Here is a 17,932-nt window from a genome sequence, read left to right on the forward strand (position 1 = left end):
ATAAAAACTACGGTCTACATAGTGTCCTGGAAAAGATGGAGCATATTTTCAGCTGGGCATCAGGCTACTTTATATGGCCATCTCCATTTTAATAGCTGAGTGAGGGTTGTAGTCTTCAATCAGGAAGTCCTCAGCCTTGAAATCATCAATGGTTTCAAGAGAATTTTGAGCTTAGGGAAAGGACTTGGTTCTTGCTGAATCTGAATTTTCAGTGGCTCAATATGATTCAAGTATATACAAGCATCTCCCAAAGTATACCTCCCAAAAAAAAGCCTGTGACATGAACAGTCATGTAGGTGAGCAGGGCCAGATCATTGGTAGACCTGATAAGAAAGTCACCATTCAATACATAGAACTGGCAGAGAGCATGGCATGGAGGCAGTGCCATCAGAGAATGATTTTTACGATTCCAAGAACACATAATGATTCTTTGTCGTCAGGGTTGGTTTTGATTGTGTCAACGACTTTCTGTAGTTGATCCACTCCTTTCCTGGAATAATCTGTGTTTATTTCTTTATATTCTGCCCCAAAATGTCTCCACTGGAAGCCATACATGGTCCCAAATCTCCTTCTTCCCTGGTAGTGAACCCCTTCTTATCCAAAAAGTCTTGAGATCCATTGTCATCCCCGATTTTCACTGCTTTGGCAGAGAGCTCTTTAGCATTTGTGGAACCATTAATAAACCACAATAGTTCCTCCAGTACACCCTTCCAGAACACATTCTTGATTGTCAGCAAAGGAAACTCATCTCAGTCTGAAGAACAGAGGGCAGATTCACCCCAATCAATCCTCGAGATAAAAGTCAGTCAGGTGGGAGTGGGGAAGGGCAAGGTGACCTGCATGGGTGCCAGGGCCCCTTACCTGAAACCCCAACCTCTGATATTATATTTTCTAACTCTATAAAATAGTTTTTTGGCAGCTTGATTGATATGGCACTAAGTAAATAAATTAATATAGGTAGAATTGTCCTTTTTATTATATTAGGTCAGCCTACCCACGAGCAACTGATATTTTCTCAGTTATTTAGATCCAACTTTATTTGTATAAAAAGTGTTTTGTTATTATATAATCTTATGTGTTTTGGCAAGTAGACTCCCAAATATTTTATAGTGTCTACAATAACTTTAAATAGGACTTCTCTATCTCTTGCTGTTGGGCTATGTTAGTAATATGTATAAATGAAGTTTATGTATGTGGGTTCATTTTGTATCCTGCAGCTTTTCTATTGTTGTTTCTTTATTTCAAGGACATTTTTACTTGATTCTCTAGGATTCTCTAAGTATATCATCATGTTGTCCACAAAGAGTGATAACTTAGTTTCTTCTTTGCCTATTCTAATTCCTTCAGTTTCTTTTTCTTCTCTTATTACTAAAACTAACATTTCTAGTACCTTATTGAATAACAGTGGTGGTAGTGGACATATTTATTTCACCTAGATCTCATTGAAAATGCATTTAGCTTGTCCATATTATATATAATGCTTCCTGATAGTTTTAGATAGATACTACTTGCTATTTTAAGGAAGGCCCCATTCCTAGCTCTCCAGTATTTTCAATAGGAATGGGTGTTGTACTTTGTCAGAAGCTTTTTTTTTCTTTTGGTTAAGGTTTTTAAATTTTATTTTTTTATTTTTTAAATATATAATTTATTTATTTTTCAGTTCTCAACATTCACTTCCACAAGAATTTGAATTCAAAATTTTTTCCCCATCTCTCTCCACCCCCACCCCAGGACAGCATACACCCCATCCACCCCTTCCTCCATTCTGCCCTCCCTTCTATTACCCACCCTTCTTTCACCCCCCTTCCCTTCTATTTTCCTGTAGGGAAAAATAGATTTCTATACTCCATTGCCTGTATAGCTTAATTTCCAGTTGCATGCTAAAACAATTTTTAACATTTATTCCTAAAGCTTTGAGTTCCATATTCTCTCCCTCCTTCCTCACCTACCCTCACTGAGAAAACAAGCAACTCAATATAGGTCATACATGTATAACAATGCAAAGCACTTCCATAATAGTTATGTTGTAAAAGACTAACCACATTTCCCTCTGTCCTAACCTGTCCTTCATTTATTCCATCATCTCCCTTGACCTGTCTTCCTACAATAAGGTTTGCTTCTGATTATCCCTTTCCCCAATTTGCTGTCCCTTCTATTATCTTCCCTCTCTTATCCCCTTCCCCTGTGCCTTCTTGCAGGGTAAAATAGATTTCCATATCCAATTGAATGTGTGTTATTCCTTCCTTAAACCAAATCCTATGAGAGGAAGGTTCAATTATTTCCTTTCATCTCCCCTCTGTTCCCCTTCATTGTAAAAGTTCTTTTTTCACTCTTTTATGTGAGATGATTTGTTACTTTCTACCTCTCCCCTTTCTCTTACTTCTAGTACATTTTATTTAATGGTAAATTTATTTCTTTTTCAGGTATTCTCCCTTCATATTCAGCTCAGCTCACCCTGTGCCTTCTGTCTATATATATATATATATATATATATATATATATATATATATATATATATATATATATATATATATGTATATGTGTGTGTGTGTGTGTGTGTGTGTTTGTGTGTGTGTGTATGTGTCTGTGTGTGTGTGTATGTATATGTTCCCTCTAACTACCCTAATACTGAAAAAGGTCTCATGAGTTACAAATAACATCTTTCCATGTGAGAATGCAAATAGTTCAACTTTAATGAGTTCCTTAAGCCTTCTCTTTCCTGTTTACCTTTACAGGTTTCTCTTGATCCTTGTATTTAAAAGTCAAATTTTCTGTTCAGCTCTGGTCTTTTCTTCAGGAATGTTTGGCAGTCCTTTAGTTCATTGAAATTCCATTTTTTTCCCTGAAGTATTATATTCAGTTTTTCTGGGTAGGTGATTCTTGGTTTTAATCCTGTCTCTTTTGACCTCTGGAATATCATATTCTAAGCCCTTTGACCACTTAGTGTAAAATCTGCTAAATCCTGTGTTATCCTGATTGTATTTCCACGATACTTAAATTGTTGCTTTCTGGCTGCTTGTAATATTTGACCTGGGAATTCTGGAATTTTGCTACAATATTCCTAGGAGTTTTTCTTTTGGGGATCTCTTTCAGGAGGTGATAGATCGGTGAATTCTTTCCATTTCTATTTTACTCTCTAGTTCTAGACTATCAGGGCAGTTTTTCTTGATAATTTATTGCAAGATGATGTCTAGCCTCTTTTTTTATTGTGGTTTTCAGGTAGACCAATTATTTTTAAATTCTCTCTCCTGGATCTGTCTTCCAGGTCAATTGTTTTTCCCATGTGATATTTCACTTTGTCTTCTACTTTTTCATTCTTTTGGTTTTGTTTTATAATATCTTGGTTTCTCATAAAGACCTTAGCTTCCATCTACTTAATTCTCATTTTTAAAGAACTATTTTCTTCAGTGAGTTTTTGAACCTCCCTTTCCATTTGGCTAATTCTGCTTTTTAAAGCATTCTTCTCCCCATTGCCTTTTTGGACTTCTTATTGCCATTTGGGTTAGTCTTTTTAAAGGTGTTATTTTCTTCAGCATTTTTTGGGTCTTCTTTAGCAAGGTGTAGACTCGCTTTTCATAATTTTCTTACATCACTCTCATTTTTCTTCCCAATTTTTCCTCCACCTCTCTTAACTTGATTTTCCAAACCCTTTTTGAGCTCTTCCATGGCCTGAGATCATTGCATATGTTTTTTGGAGGTTTTGGATGTAGAAACCTTGACTTTTATGTCTTCCTCTGATGGCATGCTTTGTTCTTCTTCATCTGAAAGGATGGAAGAAAATACCTTTTCATCAAGAAAGTAACCTTCTGTACTCTTATTTTTTTCCCTTTTGGGGGGGAATTTTCCAAGCCAGTTATTTGACTTTTGAGTCCTTTGTCAAATGGAGGGTATAATCTAGGGATCTGTAAGTTCTCTGTTCCTCCAAGGTGGCACAATCAAGGGAGAAGAATTTACTCCACTCTGGTCTGTGAGCAACCACAAGCACTCTTTTCTTCCCTAGATCTGTGAGTAGGATTCCCTCTCACAGCCACCACCAGCTCCACCATGCCAGCACTCCTCCTCACTCCAGGACCACCACTCAGAACTGAGACCCAGATCAGTTGCTTGATTTCTCCCAGGATCTTTAGGCTGAGGGCTCCAAAATTTGACACTGATGCAACTGGGGACAGATCTCACTCCCCTCTCACCCAGGTAAAAGAGCTTTCTTACTGATCTTTGAAGCTGGCTTTAGCATTTGTGGATTGAGAAATCTGGGAGCTGTAGCTGCTACCTCTTATTCTTCACCCTGAAGCCTGCTCCATGCCGGTCCATGTGGTGCCACATGGCCCAGGCTGGGCTGCCCGGTGTGATAGACTTTTCCTGTAGGCTTTTCAGGCTGTCTTGGCCTTGAAAACTGTTTCACTTTGTCATTTTGTGGCTTCTGCTGCTCTAGAATTTGTTTAGAGTCATTTTTATAGGTATGTTATGGGCTATGGGGGAAGAGTTAGAGCAGGCTGGTCCTACTCTGCCATCTTGGCTCCCTGTCAAAAGCTTTTTCTGCATCTATTAAGATAATCATATGGTTTCTGTTAGTTTTGTTGTTCATATGATCAATTACACTTATGGTTTCACTAATACTGATCCAGCCCTGAATTCTTGGTATAAATCCTACCTGATCAAAGTGTATTATTCTCATGATAAATTGCTGCAATCTTTTTCCTAATATCTTATTTAAAAGTTTTGCATCTGTATTCATTAGGGAAATTGGTCTATAATTTTGTTTCTCTGTTTTGGCTCTTTCCATTTTAGGTATCAGTATCACGTTTATATCATAAAAAGAATTTGGTAGAACTCCTTCTTGGCCAATTTTACCAAATAGTTTACATAGTATTGGAATTAACTGTTCTTTAAATGGTTGATAGAATTCACTTGGAAATCCATCTGGCCCTGGAGATTTTTTCCTAGGGATTTCATTGATGACTTATTCAATTACTTTTTTCTGAGATGGAGTTATTTCAGTATTTTACTTCCTTTTCTGTTAATCTGCACAATTTACATTTTTGTAAATATTCATCCATTTCACTAAGATTGTCAAATTTATGGGCATACAGTTGGGCAAAATAATTTCTAATTATTGTTTTATTTTCCTCTTCATTGCAAGTGAATTCATTTTTGATACTAGTAATTTGGTTTTCTTCTTTCTTTTTTTAAATCAAACTGACCAAAGGTTTATCAATTTTATTGTTTTTTTTTTCATAAAACCAGCTCTTAGTTTTATTTATTAGTTCTATTGTTTTCTTGATTTCAATTTCATTAATCTCTCCTTTGATTTTCAGTATTTCTAATTTGATATTTAATTGTGGATTTCCAGTTTGTTCTTTTTCTAGCTTTTTCACTTGCATGCCCAATCCATTGATCTCCTGTTTCTCTATTTTATTCATGTAAACATTGAGAGAGATAAAACTTCCCCTAAGAATTGTTTTCACTGCATCCCATAAGTTTTGGTCAGTTGTCTTATGGTTGTCATTCTCTTGAATGAAGTTTTGATTGTTTCTATGATTTGTTGTTTCACCCACTCATTTTTTTAGTATTAGATTATTTTATTTCCAATTAATTTTTGGTCTATCTTTCCATGGCTCTTTATTACGTATAATTTTTATTGCATCATGATCTGAAAAGGAGGAATTGATTATTTCTGCCTTTCTGAACTGGATTATAAAATATGCCCATGGTCAATTTTTGTGTATGTGCCTTGTAGCACTTAGAAAAAAGGTTTATTCCTTTCTATCCCCATTCAGTTTTCTCCAGAGGTATATCATATGTACTTTTTTCAGAATTCTACTCACCTACTTAAGTTCTTTCTTGTTTATTTTGAGGTTAGATTTATCAAGTTCAGAGAGGGGAAGGTTGAGTTCTTCCACTAGTATAATTTTGCTGTCCATTTCTTCCTGTAACTCCCTTAAATTCTACTCTAAGAAACTGGATCTTATACCACTTGGTGCATATATGTGTAGTAATGATAGTACTTCATTGTCTATGGTGTCTTTTAGTAATATATAGTTTACTTACTTATCTCTTTTGATTAGATTTATTTTTGCTTTTGCTTTGTCTGAGATTAGGATTGCTACCTCTGGTTTTTTTTTACTTCAGTTGAAGCATAATATATTCTAATTCAGCCTTTTATCTTTACCCTGTGTGTATCTCCCTCTTTCAAATGTGTTATTTGTAAACAACATATTGTAGGATTATGATATTTAATCTTTTCTGCTATCTGCCTCTGTTTTAAGGAAGAGTTCATTCCATTCACATTCATGGTTATGGTTATTATCTTTGTCTTTCCATCCTATTCTCCCCCCATTTATGCTTTTATTTCTCCCTCTCCTCAAAAGAATTTTACTTTTGACCACCACTTCCCTCAGCCTTCCATCCCTTCTATCAGCCCCATTCCCTTTTCTTTCTCTTTTTCCTTAGGAATTCTTCCCTCACTTCTAACCACCTGTTCTTTCCCCTTTCCCTTCCTTCTACCTTTAGAGCAAGTAAGATTTCTATGCTTAATTGAATATGTTATTCCCTCCTTGAACCAAATCCAATGAGAGTAAAGCTCAAATAATGTTTGTCTCCCTCCCTTTTTTCCCCTCTACTATAATGTGTTTTGGTGCCTCTTCATGTGATGTAATTTACCCTTTTCTGCCTCCTCCCTTCATACCCCTTAATTAGGTTTTTTATCATCACATCGATTAATTTATACCCACATTCACTGTTTATGTATATCCCTTTTAAATGCTATAATAAATATACAATTCTCAAGATTAACAAGTATCATCCTCCCATATATAGATGTAAACAGTTTGCCCATATTGAATAACAGGGTTTTTATTCTTTTATTCATGTTTACCTTTTTATGCCTCTCCTGAGTCTTGTATTTGAAGATCAAATTTTCTGTGGAGCTCTGGTCTTTTCATCAGAAAAGTCTAGAAATCCCTTATTTCATTGAATGACCATCATCTTGCCTGAAAGATTATGCCCAATTTTGCTGGATAGTTGGTTGTAATCCAAGCTTCCTTGCTTTATAGAATATCTTATTCCATTCCTTCTGATCTTTTAATGTGGAAGCTGCAAGGTCCTGTGTGATCCTGACTATATAGTTCTTCAATATTTGAATTGTTTCTTTCTGGCTGCTTGCAGTATTTTCTCCTTGACCTGATAATTCTGGAATTTGACAACAACATTCTTTGGCATTTTCAGTTTGGAATCTCTTTCATGAGGTGATCAATGGATTCTTTCAATGACCATTTTGCCCTCTGGATCTAGGACCTCAGGGTAGTTTTCCATGATGATTTCTTGGAAAGTACTGTCCAGGTTCTTTTTATTCATCATGGCTTTACAGTAGATCAATAATTCTTAGATTTTCTCTCCTGTGTCTATTTTCCAGGTCTTTTGTTTTTCCAATGAGATATTTTTATGTTTTCTTCTGTTTTCTTCATTCTTTAGATTTTGTTTGGCTGATTCTTGATGCCTCATAGAGTCATTTGCTTCTATTCACCCAATTCTAATTTTTATCAAATTGTTTTCTTCAATTAGTTTTTGTACCTCCTTTTTCATTTATCCAATTTTTCCTTTTAAGGACTTATTTTTCTCAAGTTATGTTTTGTACCTCCTTATCTATTTGGCCAATTTTACTTTTTAAGTGTTTTTTTAAAAATAATTGTTCAATTTTTCTTCTACCTATCTAATTTGGCTTTTAAAATCCTTCTTGAGTTCTTCCAAGAATGCTCTTTGGGTTTGAGACCAGTTCATATTCCCCTTTGTGATTTCAGATGTGGGTATAGTGTCAATGCTGTCCTCTTCTGAATTCATATTTTGGTCTTCCCTGTGCCTGCAATAAGATTCTATGGTTTTTGCTGTTCCAATTTGCTTCTTGCTCATAGTGATTTTCTTTTTTCTGGCTTTTAAAGTGTATCTTTGCTTCTAGGGCACAAGGGGCTCTGTCCCACATTTCTTGTGCTGGGAGGTATGGGCCTGGTTACTGACTTTGTGTTCTGTGGCCTCTGGTTCTTTCAACTAAAAGCTATATAATGCTGCTGCTTACCTGGTACTGAACTCATTGGTGTGTGCCAAGGCTGAGTTCAAGTGAAGTCTATCTGAGTTTCCCCAACTTCCCTGAAGCTTGTGGTGTGACATATGGGAGAAGACAGCTCTGGCTTTTAGAAGTCTCCTCCTCCCCTAGGGCTTTGCTACAGCATGGGCAGGCTCAGTGGTGGGTGAACCTGTGGTGATGCTAAGGGACATTGGGGTCCTGATGTTGGTGCTCATTGGCTGTACCCCACTGAGCATCAGTATTTCCTGCTGGTCTACTGAGGTAGGTCTTGCTGGGATGTCTCTGGTCCTGCACTGGTCCCTATCAGCCTCAATAAGAGGGACCCTTCCCATACATCTCCCTAGCCCCCTGAGCTGAATGACTGATGTACCCCTTCTGCTGCCTCCACTATTCCAGAATTTTTCCTTTGGGCAATGTTCTCTGGGTCTTTCAAGGTCAACAAGGGAGGGTGAGAACATTTACAGTTTACTCCTCCATCTGGACTTCTGGAAGTTCAAGTACATGACTTGAAAACATTTAGTCTGTGGGCTGATAGCCCCAGGAGTAGCTGCTGTTGCTGCTGCAGGCCCTGTGCTTCTCTCTCACTCAGCCTCAGCAGACTCCAGTCCTATGCTGAGAAATTTGAAAATTGGTGCTGCTGTTGGTGATTTAGACCACCTGCAGCCAATTCTGCTCTGCTATGATCAAGTCTGCCCACAAGCTCTGTGCTCCCCCAGCCCAGTGTAACAGATCCTTCCTGTCAACCTTTTTGGCTGGACTGGACTGGAAATCTGCCACACTCTGTCTCCTAGTGGATTTTGTCACTCTAAAATTTGTTTAGATTCACTTTTTAGAGGTATCTGAAGGAATTTGTAGAAGAGCTCAGATGAGTCCCTACTTTCACTCTGCCATCTTGGCTCTGCCCCATTTGATAAATTCTGGACAAGATTTTGTGGAAAGGTTGCTTGATCATGCACTGATAAGTCTCTGGCAACTCTAAGATTCACTGATTGTGGGACTACAATTATAATGGTGTGGAAAGAGTAGCTTCCAAATATCAAGGGTAAGACCAAAGTTAGCACAAAATGGAATATTCTAGATAGTTGTGTGAACAGAGATATGAAACTGAAATTCTACAGGAAAATATAATATGATTCCAATTTTATTGGAGAAAATGTAACATGGATGAGAATATTACTCAACAGTGTGGGTATATGTTAATTTTGGTTGTCTGACTAGAAGTAGTATAAACCCATTACTACTTTTCCCAGAAATACCTTCTTCAAAATGGCGATGTTATGTCACTACTGACAACTTTCAAAGGGGGAAAAAGGCATAATGAATGACAGACTAGTGCAGGAAAGATTGGGAAATTTCTGCTTCTACCACAAAATGTCAGTGTGGCTTTGGGTAGGGCAAGGGAAACAGTGGAAAAGCACCTCTTAAGTTCTTGGAGAACTTCCTCTGTTGCAGTGGATCAATCTAAGTATTCTAGAGAATTAAGTGGTCAGAATGGTACTCTGTCATGGATAATGATCTGGTGACAAACTTAAGATAGTATTTTAGAAGCACCATGAATATTATCAGATGGTATCTCTTAGCTGTTCACATCAGGAGGTGTTTACCTTCTTTGGTTCCATGCTAAACTCCTGGAAAAATGTGATTTGTTCTAAAATTCCAACTTTGTCCAATGAAATTGGTTTCTTTAACTTTTTATAGTGGGCTAGAAATTACTTGGTTTTTGTTTTTTGTTTTTTGTTTTTTTTACTGACATATTGTGAAGATGCAGCATGGTAGAATAAAACACCTAGATCTACTGTTATGAATATTATCAGATTTTGGAATGCCATGTCTATAAATTGATGAAAAATGGCTGGCATGTCCTAATGAATCAGTTTTATAGATATCTTAATATTAGAATGGGCCTTAGCTGCCATCTAATCTAACCTGCTTCCAAAAATGAATTCCTACTACTGAATTCACACTGTCCTGAAGGAAGGAGAGCTCTGCCAATTGAGAGGAAGTAGAACCATTTCCAAGGATGTGTGGAAGCAATAAGAGCCACTTGAGTTTATTAAATAGGAGGGTGATAGATCATATCTGCATTTTAGGAAAATCACTTTGGTGACTGAAGGGTAGATGGATTGGGATATAAAGAGACTCAAGGCAAACAGACCCACCAGAAGAATATTTTAGCAATCAAAGCATGAGGTGAGGAAGTCTTGTCCCAGAATGGTGGCAGTGTCAGAGGAGAGAAAAGATCTTCTCAACAGCAAGAGATGTTGCAAAAGTGAAGTTGACAGGTCTTAGCAGTAGCTTGAATATGGAGAGTAAGAAATAGTGAAGAATCAAGAATAACTTGTAGATTGCGATTCTGAAGGATTAGAAGTATGGCGCTGCCCTCAACAGGGGGAGGACAGGAGGGGTGAGGATTTGAGGGAAAGATAATGAATTCCATTCTGGACATGCTGATTTTAAGATGTGTGCTAGACTTTCAGTTCAAGATGTCTGACAGGCAATTGGAGATTTGAGATTGGAAGTCAGAAAAGAGACTGGGTCAGGACAGACAGACTGGAGAATAATCAACATGGAGAGTATAATTAAATCCATGGAAATTGATGAGGTTGCCAAGTGAAATAAAATAAAGAGAGAAGAGAAGAGGACCCAGGATAGTACTCTTTGGGAAATATGATTAGGGGTCATGATCTGGATGAGGACCCAGCAAAGGAGACAGAAAAAGAGTAGCATGATAGGTAGCTAGAGAAGCAAGAAAAAGTGGTCTCTTAAAAATCTAGAGGGAACATAATATCAAGGCAGTGAATATATTTAATGGTGTCACAGGCTTTGTATGGGAGACTTTGGGTGAGAAGGTGTCAAGGAGAATGAGGATTGAGGAAAGTCACTGGATTTGATAACTGAGAGATCATTGACAATTTTTGAGAGAACGGTTTCTATGGAATGATAAGAAGAAGAAAGGAAAGGAAAATAATAAGAATTTATGTACCACCTACTATATTCTAGGCACTGTGTTGTCATTTATAGATATTATCTCATTTTGGGGCAGACCCAAGATAGTAGAGTAGAAGGACATACCTGCTGTACCTCTCCCCATGTAGCCCATAAAATACCTGTAAAAATGACTCTAAACAAATTCTAGAGCAGCAGAAGCCAAAAAAGGGCAGAGTGAAAGAGATTTCCAGTCCAAAACAGCCTGAAAGGCTGACAAGAAAGGTCTATCACACCATGCTCAGAGTAGAGCACAGCCTTGGCCTTGGAGTGGCAGGGACAGGACTGAAGCAGGTTTCAGGGTGTGGAATCACATGCAGCAGCTTCAGTTTCCAGATTTATCAACCCACAAATGCCAAAGACAGCTTCAAAGGTCAGTGAGAAAGCTTTTTCACCTGGGTGAGAAGGGAACTCTGTCTGGACCTGGTCCCAGGGTGGAAGCAGACACTGCAGCAGCATCCATTTTTGGAGCCCACAACCTAAAGACCCTGGGGGAATTCAGCTGCTGATTTGGATCTGAGTACTGAGAGGTAGCCCTAGGGTGAGGAGGAACACTGGTATAGTGGAGCTGGTGGAGGCTCTGGAGAGGGAACCGTACTCGCAGATACTGGGAAGAAAAGCTTGTGGTTGCTCCCAGACCAGAGCATAGGCCAGGAGAGGAGTTTACTCCTCTCCCTTGATTGTGCTACCTTGGAGGAAATGAGAACTTACAGATCCTTAGAGTACACCCTCCACTGGACAAAGGACCCACAAGTCAAGTAATTTGCTGGGGAAATGCCCAAATAAAGGGGAAAAAATAAGACTATAGAAGGTTACTTTCTTGGTGAAAAGGTATTTTCTTCCATCCTTTTGGATGAGGAAGAACAAAGCATACCATCAGAAGAAGACATAAAAGTCAAGGCTTCTATGTCCAAAACCTCCAAAAAACATATGCAGTGGTCTCAAACCATGGAAGAGTTCAAAAAGGATTTTGAAAATCAAGTAAGAGAGGAAGGAGGAAAAATTGGGAAGAGAATTGAGAGAGATGCAAGAAAATCATGAAAAGCAAATCAATAGCTTTCTAAAGGAGACCCAAAAAATGCTGAATAACACTTTTAAAAATAGACTAATGAGGAGAACAATGCTTTAAAAAGCAGAATTAGCCAAGTGGAAAAGGAGATTCAAAAGCTTACTGAAGAAAAGAGTTCTTTAAAAATTGGAATGAAGCAGATGGAAGCTAATGACTTTATGAGAAACCAAGAAATTACAAAAAAAAAAAAACCCCAAAAGAATAAAACAAATAGAAAATAATGTGAAATATCTCACTGAAAAAAACAACTGACCTGGAAAATAGATCCAGGAGAGACAATTTAAAAATTATGGGACTACTTGAAAGCCATGATAATAGAGCCTAGACATCATATTTCATGAAATAATCAAGGAAACCTTCCCTGATATTCTAGAAATTATCAAGGAAAACTTCCCTGATATTCTAGAACCAGAGGGTAAAATAAATATTGAAAGAATTCTCCGATCACCTCCTGAAAGAGATCCAAAAAGAAAAACTCCTAGGAATATTGTAGTCAAATTCCAGAGTTCCCAGGTCAAGGAGAAAATATTCCAAGCAGCCAGAAGGAAACAATTTGAGTACTGTACAATCAGGATAACACAATTAAGATAAAGCAAGATCTAGCCACTTCTACATTAAGGCTTGGAATATGATATTCCAGAAGTCAAAGGAATTAAAACCAAGAATCACCTATCCAGCAAAACTAAGTATAATACTTCAGGGGGAAAATGGAATTTCAAAGAAATAGAGCACCTTCAAGAATTCTTGATGAAAAAGACCAAAGCTGAATAGAAAATTTGACTTCCAAACACAAGAATCAAGAGAAGCATAAACAGGAAAGAGAAAGCATAAGGGTCTTATTAAAGTTGAGCTGTTTACATTCCTACATGGAAAGATAATATTTGTAACTCTTGAAACTTTTCTTAGTGTTTGGGTAATTGGAAGGATTATATACGTATATAGACAGAGGGCACGGAGTGAGTTGAAAAGGAAGGGATGATGTCTAAGGAAAGATCTAAAAAAGGAATGAGAGAGGAATATATTGAGAGGAGAAAGGGAGAAATTGAATGGGGCAAATTCTCTCTCATAAAAGAGGCAAGAAAAAGCTTTTTCAATGAAGGAGAAAAGAGGGGAGATGAGAGGGAAAAAGTGAAGGAAGGAATAACATGCATACTCAATATGGTATGAAAATCTATCTTACACTATGGTATGAAAATCTGTCTTACACTACAGGAAAGTCAGGGAGAAAGGGATAAGTCATGTGTGGAGGGGAATGATAGAAGGGAGGGCAAATGGGAGGAAGGAGTAATTAGAAGTAAACACTTTTGGGGAAGGACAAGGTCAAAAGAGAGAATAGAATAAATGGGCAGGATAGGATGGAGGGAAATATAGTTAGTCCTTTACAACATGGCTGTTATGGAAGTCTTTTACATAACTGCATGTGTATAGTCTATATTTAATTGCTTGCCTTCTCAGTGGGGATGGGTGGGGAGGGAGGAAGGGAGAGAAGTTGGAACTCAAAGTCTTAGGAACGAATGTTGAGAATTATTTTTGCATCCAACTGGGAAATAAGAAATACAGGTAATGGAGTACAGAAATCCATCTTGCCCTACAAGAAAATTGAGAAGATGGGGATAAGGGAAGGGAGAGGAGTGTGATAGAAGGGAGGGCAGATTGGGGGAAGGGGTAATCAGAATGCATGGTATCTTGGGGTGGGAAAAAGGAAAGATGGGGAGAAAATTTGGAACTCAAATTCTTGTGGAAAAGAAGAACAAAGCATACCATCAGAGGAAGACATAAAAATCAAGGCTTCTGCAGCTCCAAAAAAAAAATTACACAACTAAAAACCAAAAAAATAATTAATTAAAAAAATAAAAATAAAAACAGAAATATCAAAACTTTAAAAAAAATTATCTCATTTGATTCTCACAACAACCCTGGGAGGTGCTGTTATTATCTCCATTTTACAGTTGAGGAAACTGTAGCAAACAGTGGTTAAATGACTTGGCCAGAGATATACAGGTAATAACTATTTGATGTTGGATTTGAACTCAGGACTTCCTGACTTCAGGCTCAACATTCTGTCCACATTCCACCATCCGGTGCCTCAAATATGATCAGAAGCTATATTTTAAGGTATTGGAAGAGAGTGAGAAGAGAAAAAGTGGAGGAACCTATTCAGATAGCCTTTTCAAGGAATTTAGCAGAAAGGGGCAAAAATAACATAAGACCTAGACCTTTTAAGAATTCTTCATTCAAAGGATTTTCAGTCCTTTGGTCATTTTCTGTATGCTCTCTAGCTTATTAATGTCCTACTTAAAATAAAAATCCTGGAACTGAAACCAATTCTCCAAGTGTATTCTGATGAAGATGGAGAAGATCAGGAATATCACCTTCTTAGTCCTAAACACAACACATCTTTAAACACAGCTAGAAAATCTAGCTTTCTTGGCTTCCAGATCACAATGTTGACTGACTCACTATGAACTTGTAGTCCACTCAGTTACCTAGATGATTTGCAGATGAACTGAGTGACCCTAAGACATATAAGTGGGAGAAAGGGAAGGCTGAAGATGGTAGAGAAAGAAGGGAGAAGAACACCGGTGAGGGTGCCCTTCCCCAATTCCATTTACTCTGAGGCTGCTTAGACATCATCTAGGGTACCCCTTTGGGAAGACCTGTTGAAAGGAGTACCCTTCCCTACTCCTTTCCATTTCTACCTGTTCCTAGTGCCTAGGCCATCCAGATCCCATCCAGGTGTCTTATTGCTATTCAGTTCTTTATGATTTCTACTTTTTATTTTGTTAATTTGAGTATTTCATATTTTTGTAGTTAAATATAATTTTTTTTTACATTCTCAGTGTTTCTTGAATAAAATTGTGTATAGTAGGACCTAATCATTCTTTGTAGCTTCTCTGTTGGGAACATTGTTTTGTTCTTTTTGTTTTGTTACTTCGATTTCCTTTTCTGTCTATGTGGTCAGGTTAGCTGAAAAAGATTAGTGTTTTTGTTAGAACAGTTTATTATTTCTATAATCTTTTTGTTTTCCATTTTATCTCTTTTCCTGCTATTTTTAAAGATTTTTTTTGTGCTTTTTTGAATCTTTGAATTTATTTTTCTAGATTTTTAAATCTAGAATCTACATTAAAATCACTAATCTCTTTTAAAAAAAAGTTAATGCGCTCTTACAGTGAGATAATTTTTTTCCTCTAAAAACTATTTCAGTGGCATACCAGAGATTTTGTTCTACGTATGTTAGCTCATCATTATCATTCTTTTTTGTATAGTTTTTAACTATTGATATGATATTCTTTGACTCATTCATTATTTAAAATATCATTATCACATATCCACTCAGATCTATATCCTCTGTGTTTCTGAGTTAATTATAGGGGTATTCAAAGAGAACTAGCACCTCTGGTGTGAGGACTTGCCAAGCACTTTCAGGGTTGCTCATCTTCCTTTGGTGTTTACCTTCACCTAACTCTCACCTGTGATTCCAAGAAGCTGTAGCATGTACAGTAGCCATACATGTTAAAAAAACGTCATGGCAGACAGGCCAGGTTGAGGGTAACTGAGAGACCTTAAACTTGTCAGTGAGTTAGAGAGATATCTACCCCAAGTATTTGAAGACTTCCCCTCATGGAATGGGCAGATGTGAACAACTTGTTACAATGGCCATGAAGGCAGCTGAAGCATATACTGTGGAGCACTTAGAACTTAGTCAGACACTGAAGACATCAAGGCCATCTATTGCATCCTGGCCCATTACTATTCATCTTGACTTGTCCTGACTCAGGCAGAGAGAGGCTGAGGACTCTGTGCAATTCTGCCTCACTTAAATCCAATTCATGTACAAGCCATTTGTCCTCTTGAAAAAATAAAGGATGAACAACAATTAATTAAAAGAAGTTTGGGGAGAACTTGGATAAGAGTCACATGGGATAAGTAGGCCTAGGTGGATTGTGTTATGTAACAATGGAGGAAATGTCTAAATCTATGAAACCAGATATGCATTTGAGATTTGAGTATGGTTATTGACTGTGAATGATATGTTCAATATTTCCACTTTTTCATATTTTATCATTTCTTTTTGACATAGCCCATGGTCTATTTTTGTAAAGGTACTATATGGTCTTAGGAAGTATACTTCAATTAAGAAGATATGGTAAGTCTTTAAATTTTGACTTCTGTAGCAGTCTGTTCTAAATTTATCTTTTTTGGGGGAAAAATTTATTACATTTATACAACTCTGAGAAGACAACATTAAAATTGACTACAGTTATCGGGTCATTGTCTGTGTATTTTTGTGTTTCACTTAGTGTTTCCCCTATGAATTTAAATGACAGGCCAATCAGATGCATATCTTTTTTAATAATTACTGTTTTGTTATCTATGGTGCCTTTTAGTATAATATGTTACCTTTTTATCTTTGTGTTTATTTTTAGTTTGACTGATAAGCATAATTATAACTCCTGAATATTTTTTAGGATTACCTGAACCAATGTCTCATTCTTTTGTTTTATATGTGTCTGTATTTTATTTTGAGAGGCATCTTGTTGCAATGTATAGAGAGCTGACCTTTGAGTCAGAAAGACATAGGATCAAGTCCTGCTTTCAATATATAATAGCCATATAATTCTGAGCAAATCCCTCAATCTCTCAATGCCCTCATTTAACTCTCTACAACTGTAAGTTGCAGAAAAGGTAGAGTCAGGTACTAATACAGGCTATTCTCTCTTTCAACCTTCTCTTATCTAATGAAATCACAGATGTAGTCTCTACACTCCTAACACTTTTTATAAGTGATTCTTACATGCAACAAATTGTTGGATATTTTTTTCTTAACCATTCACCCATCATTTTCATTTAATTTGACTCATTCACATTTAAGATTCAATTTTTAGATTTGCATTTTGAGATTTTCATTCATTTCTTTTGCATTGATATTTTTGTCCTTTCCTATTTTTTACATTAGTACATTTTCTCTCTGAAAAGCATTGTTTACACTTGTGTGATGATTCTTATTCTCACAGTTTTTTCTGTCCCAATCCAGATAACTTCAATAACTTTACTTAAATTACTTAATCTTTCTTTTCAATATGTTTAATTATGTTCCCTTCATATCTACCATTTTGGCCACCTGCTTTCCCCATCCAGACAGGGGCATGGTTTAAAATCCTCACTTCCAATCTCTAAACCTGCCCAACATGTTAAGCTTAAGAAACTTTCTTATGTGACTTCAATTCTAAGAAATATTCATTTAAATTTCCATCCTTCTTATTTTTATCACTTTTTACTCTATTAAGAATTATTTTTCTATTCATGTGCTATATTTGTACATGTTCCTTCTTCATTCTATGCCCCTCATGAAAGGTATTGCTTCTAGACTGTCAAGTATATGCTCCCTTCTAATTTCCACTTCTACATTAGTGAATCTATAGTTCTCATCTTATCTTCTCTTTCCTTAATTTACTTGTTTATTTATCTGTTAGGCTCTTCTTCTGACATACCTCACTTTTAGAAATCAATTTATTAAAGAAGAAATGGAGTACCATCAGAATCACTGATTCATGAAGCTTAGTCTTTCCCTTTACCCTTAACATGACAATATGATCATTCAATCCTCTTAAGCCCAGTATATCCTACCACTAGATCTATTTTCTCCCTAATATCCCAGGTGCCAGCAATCCTCAGGAACTCATATATCCCCTTTTTGGGGGGTGAGATTAATTTCTGGGAAGCACAACCCTTGCAAAATGATTGAGATTCATATTCTTTCTAAACAAAATTCATTATGAGCCCCTTATCTTTTCTTGTCT

At 36.8% G+C, this 17,932-nt stretch overlaps 1 protein-coding gene and 1 pseudogene across 1 annotated transcript in view; one reads left to right on the forward strand and one right to left on the reverse strand.

Annotated features, from left to right (window-relative positions):
* Positions 1 to 17,932, forward strand: part of USH2A (usherin) — a 990,439-nt gene that overhangs the window by 697,365 nt on the left and 275,142 nt on the right. The window lies entirely within an intron of this gene.
* Positions 70 to 4,323, reverse strand: LOC140530471 (thymidylate synthase-like; annotated as a pseudogene).

This window comes from Notamacropus eugenii, chromosome 2, assembly GCF_028372415.1.
Source record: "Notamacropus eugenii isolate mMacEug1 chromosome 2, mMacEug1.pri_v2, whole genome shotgun sequence".
Lineage (NCBI taxonomy): Eukaryota > Metazoa > Chordata > Mammalia > Diprotodontia > Macropodidae > Notamacropus > Notamacropus eugenii.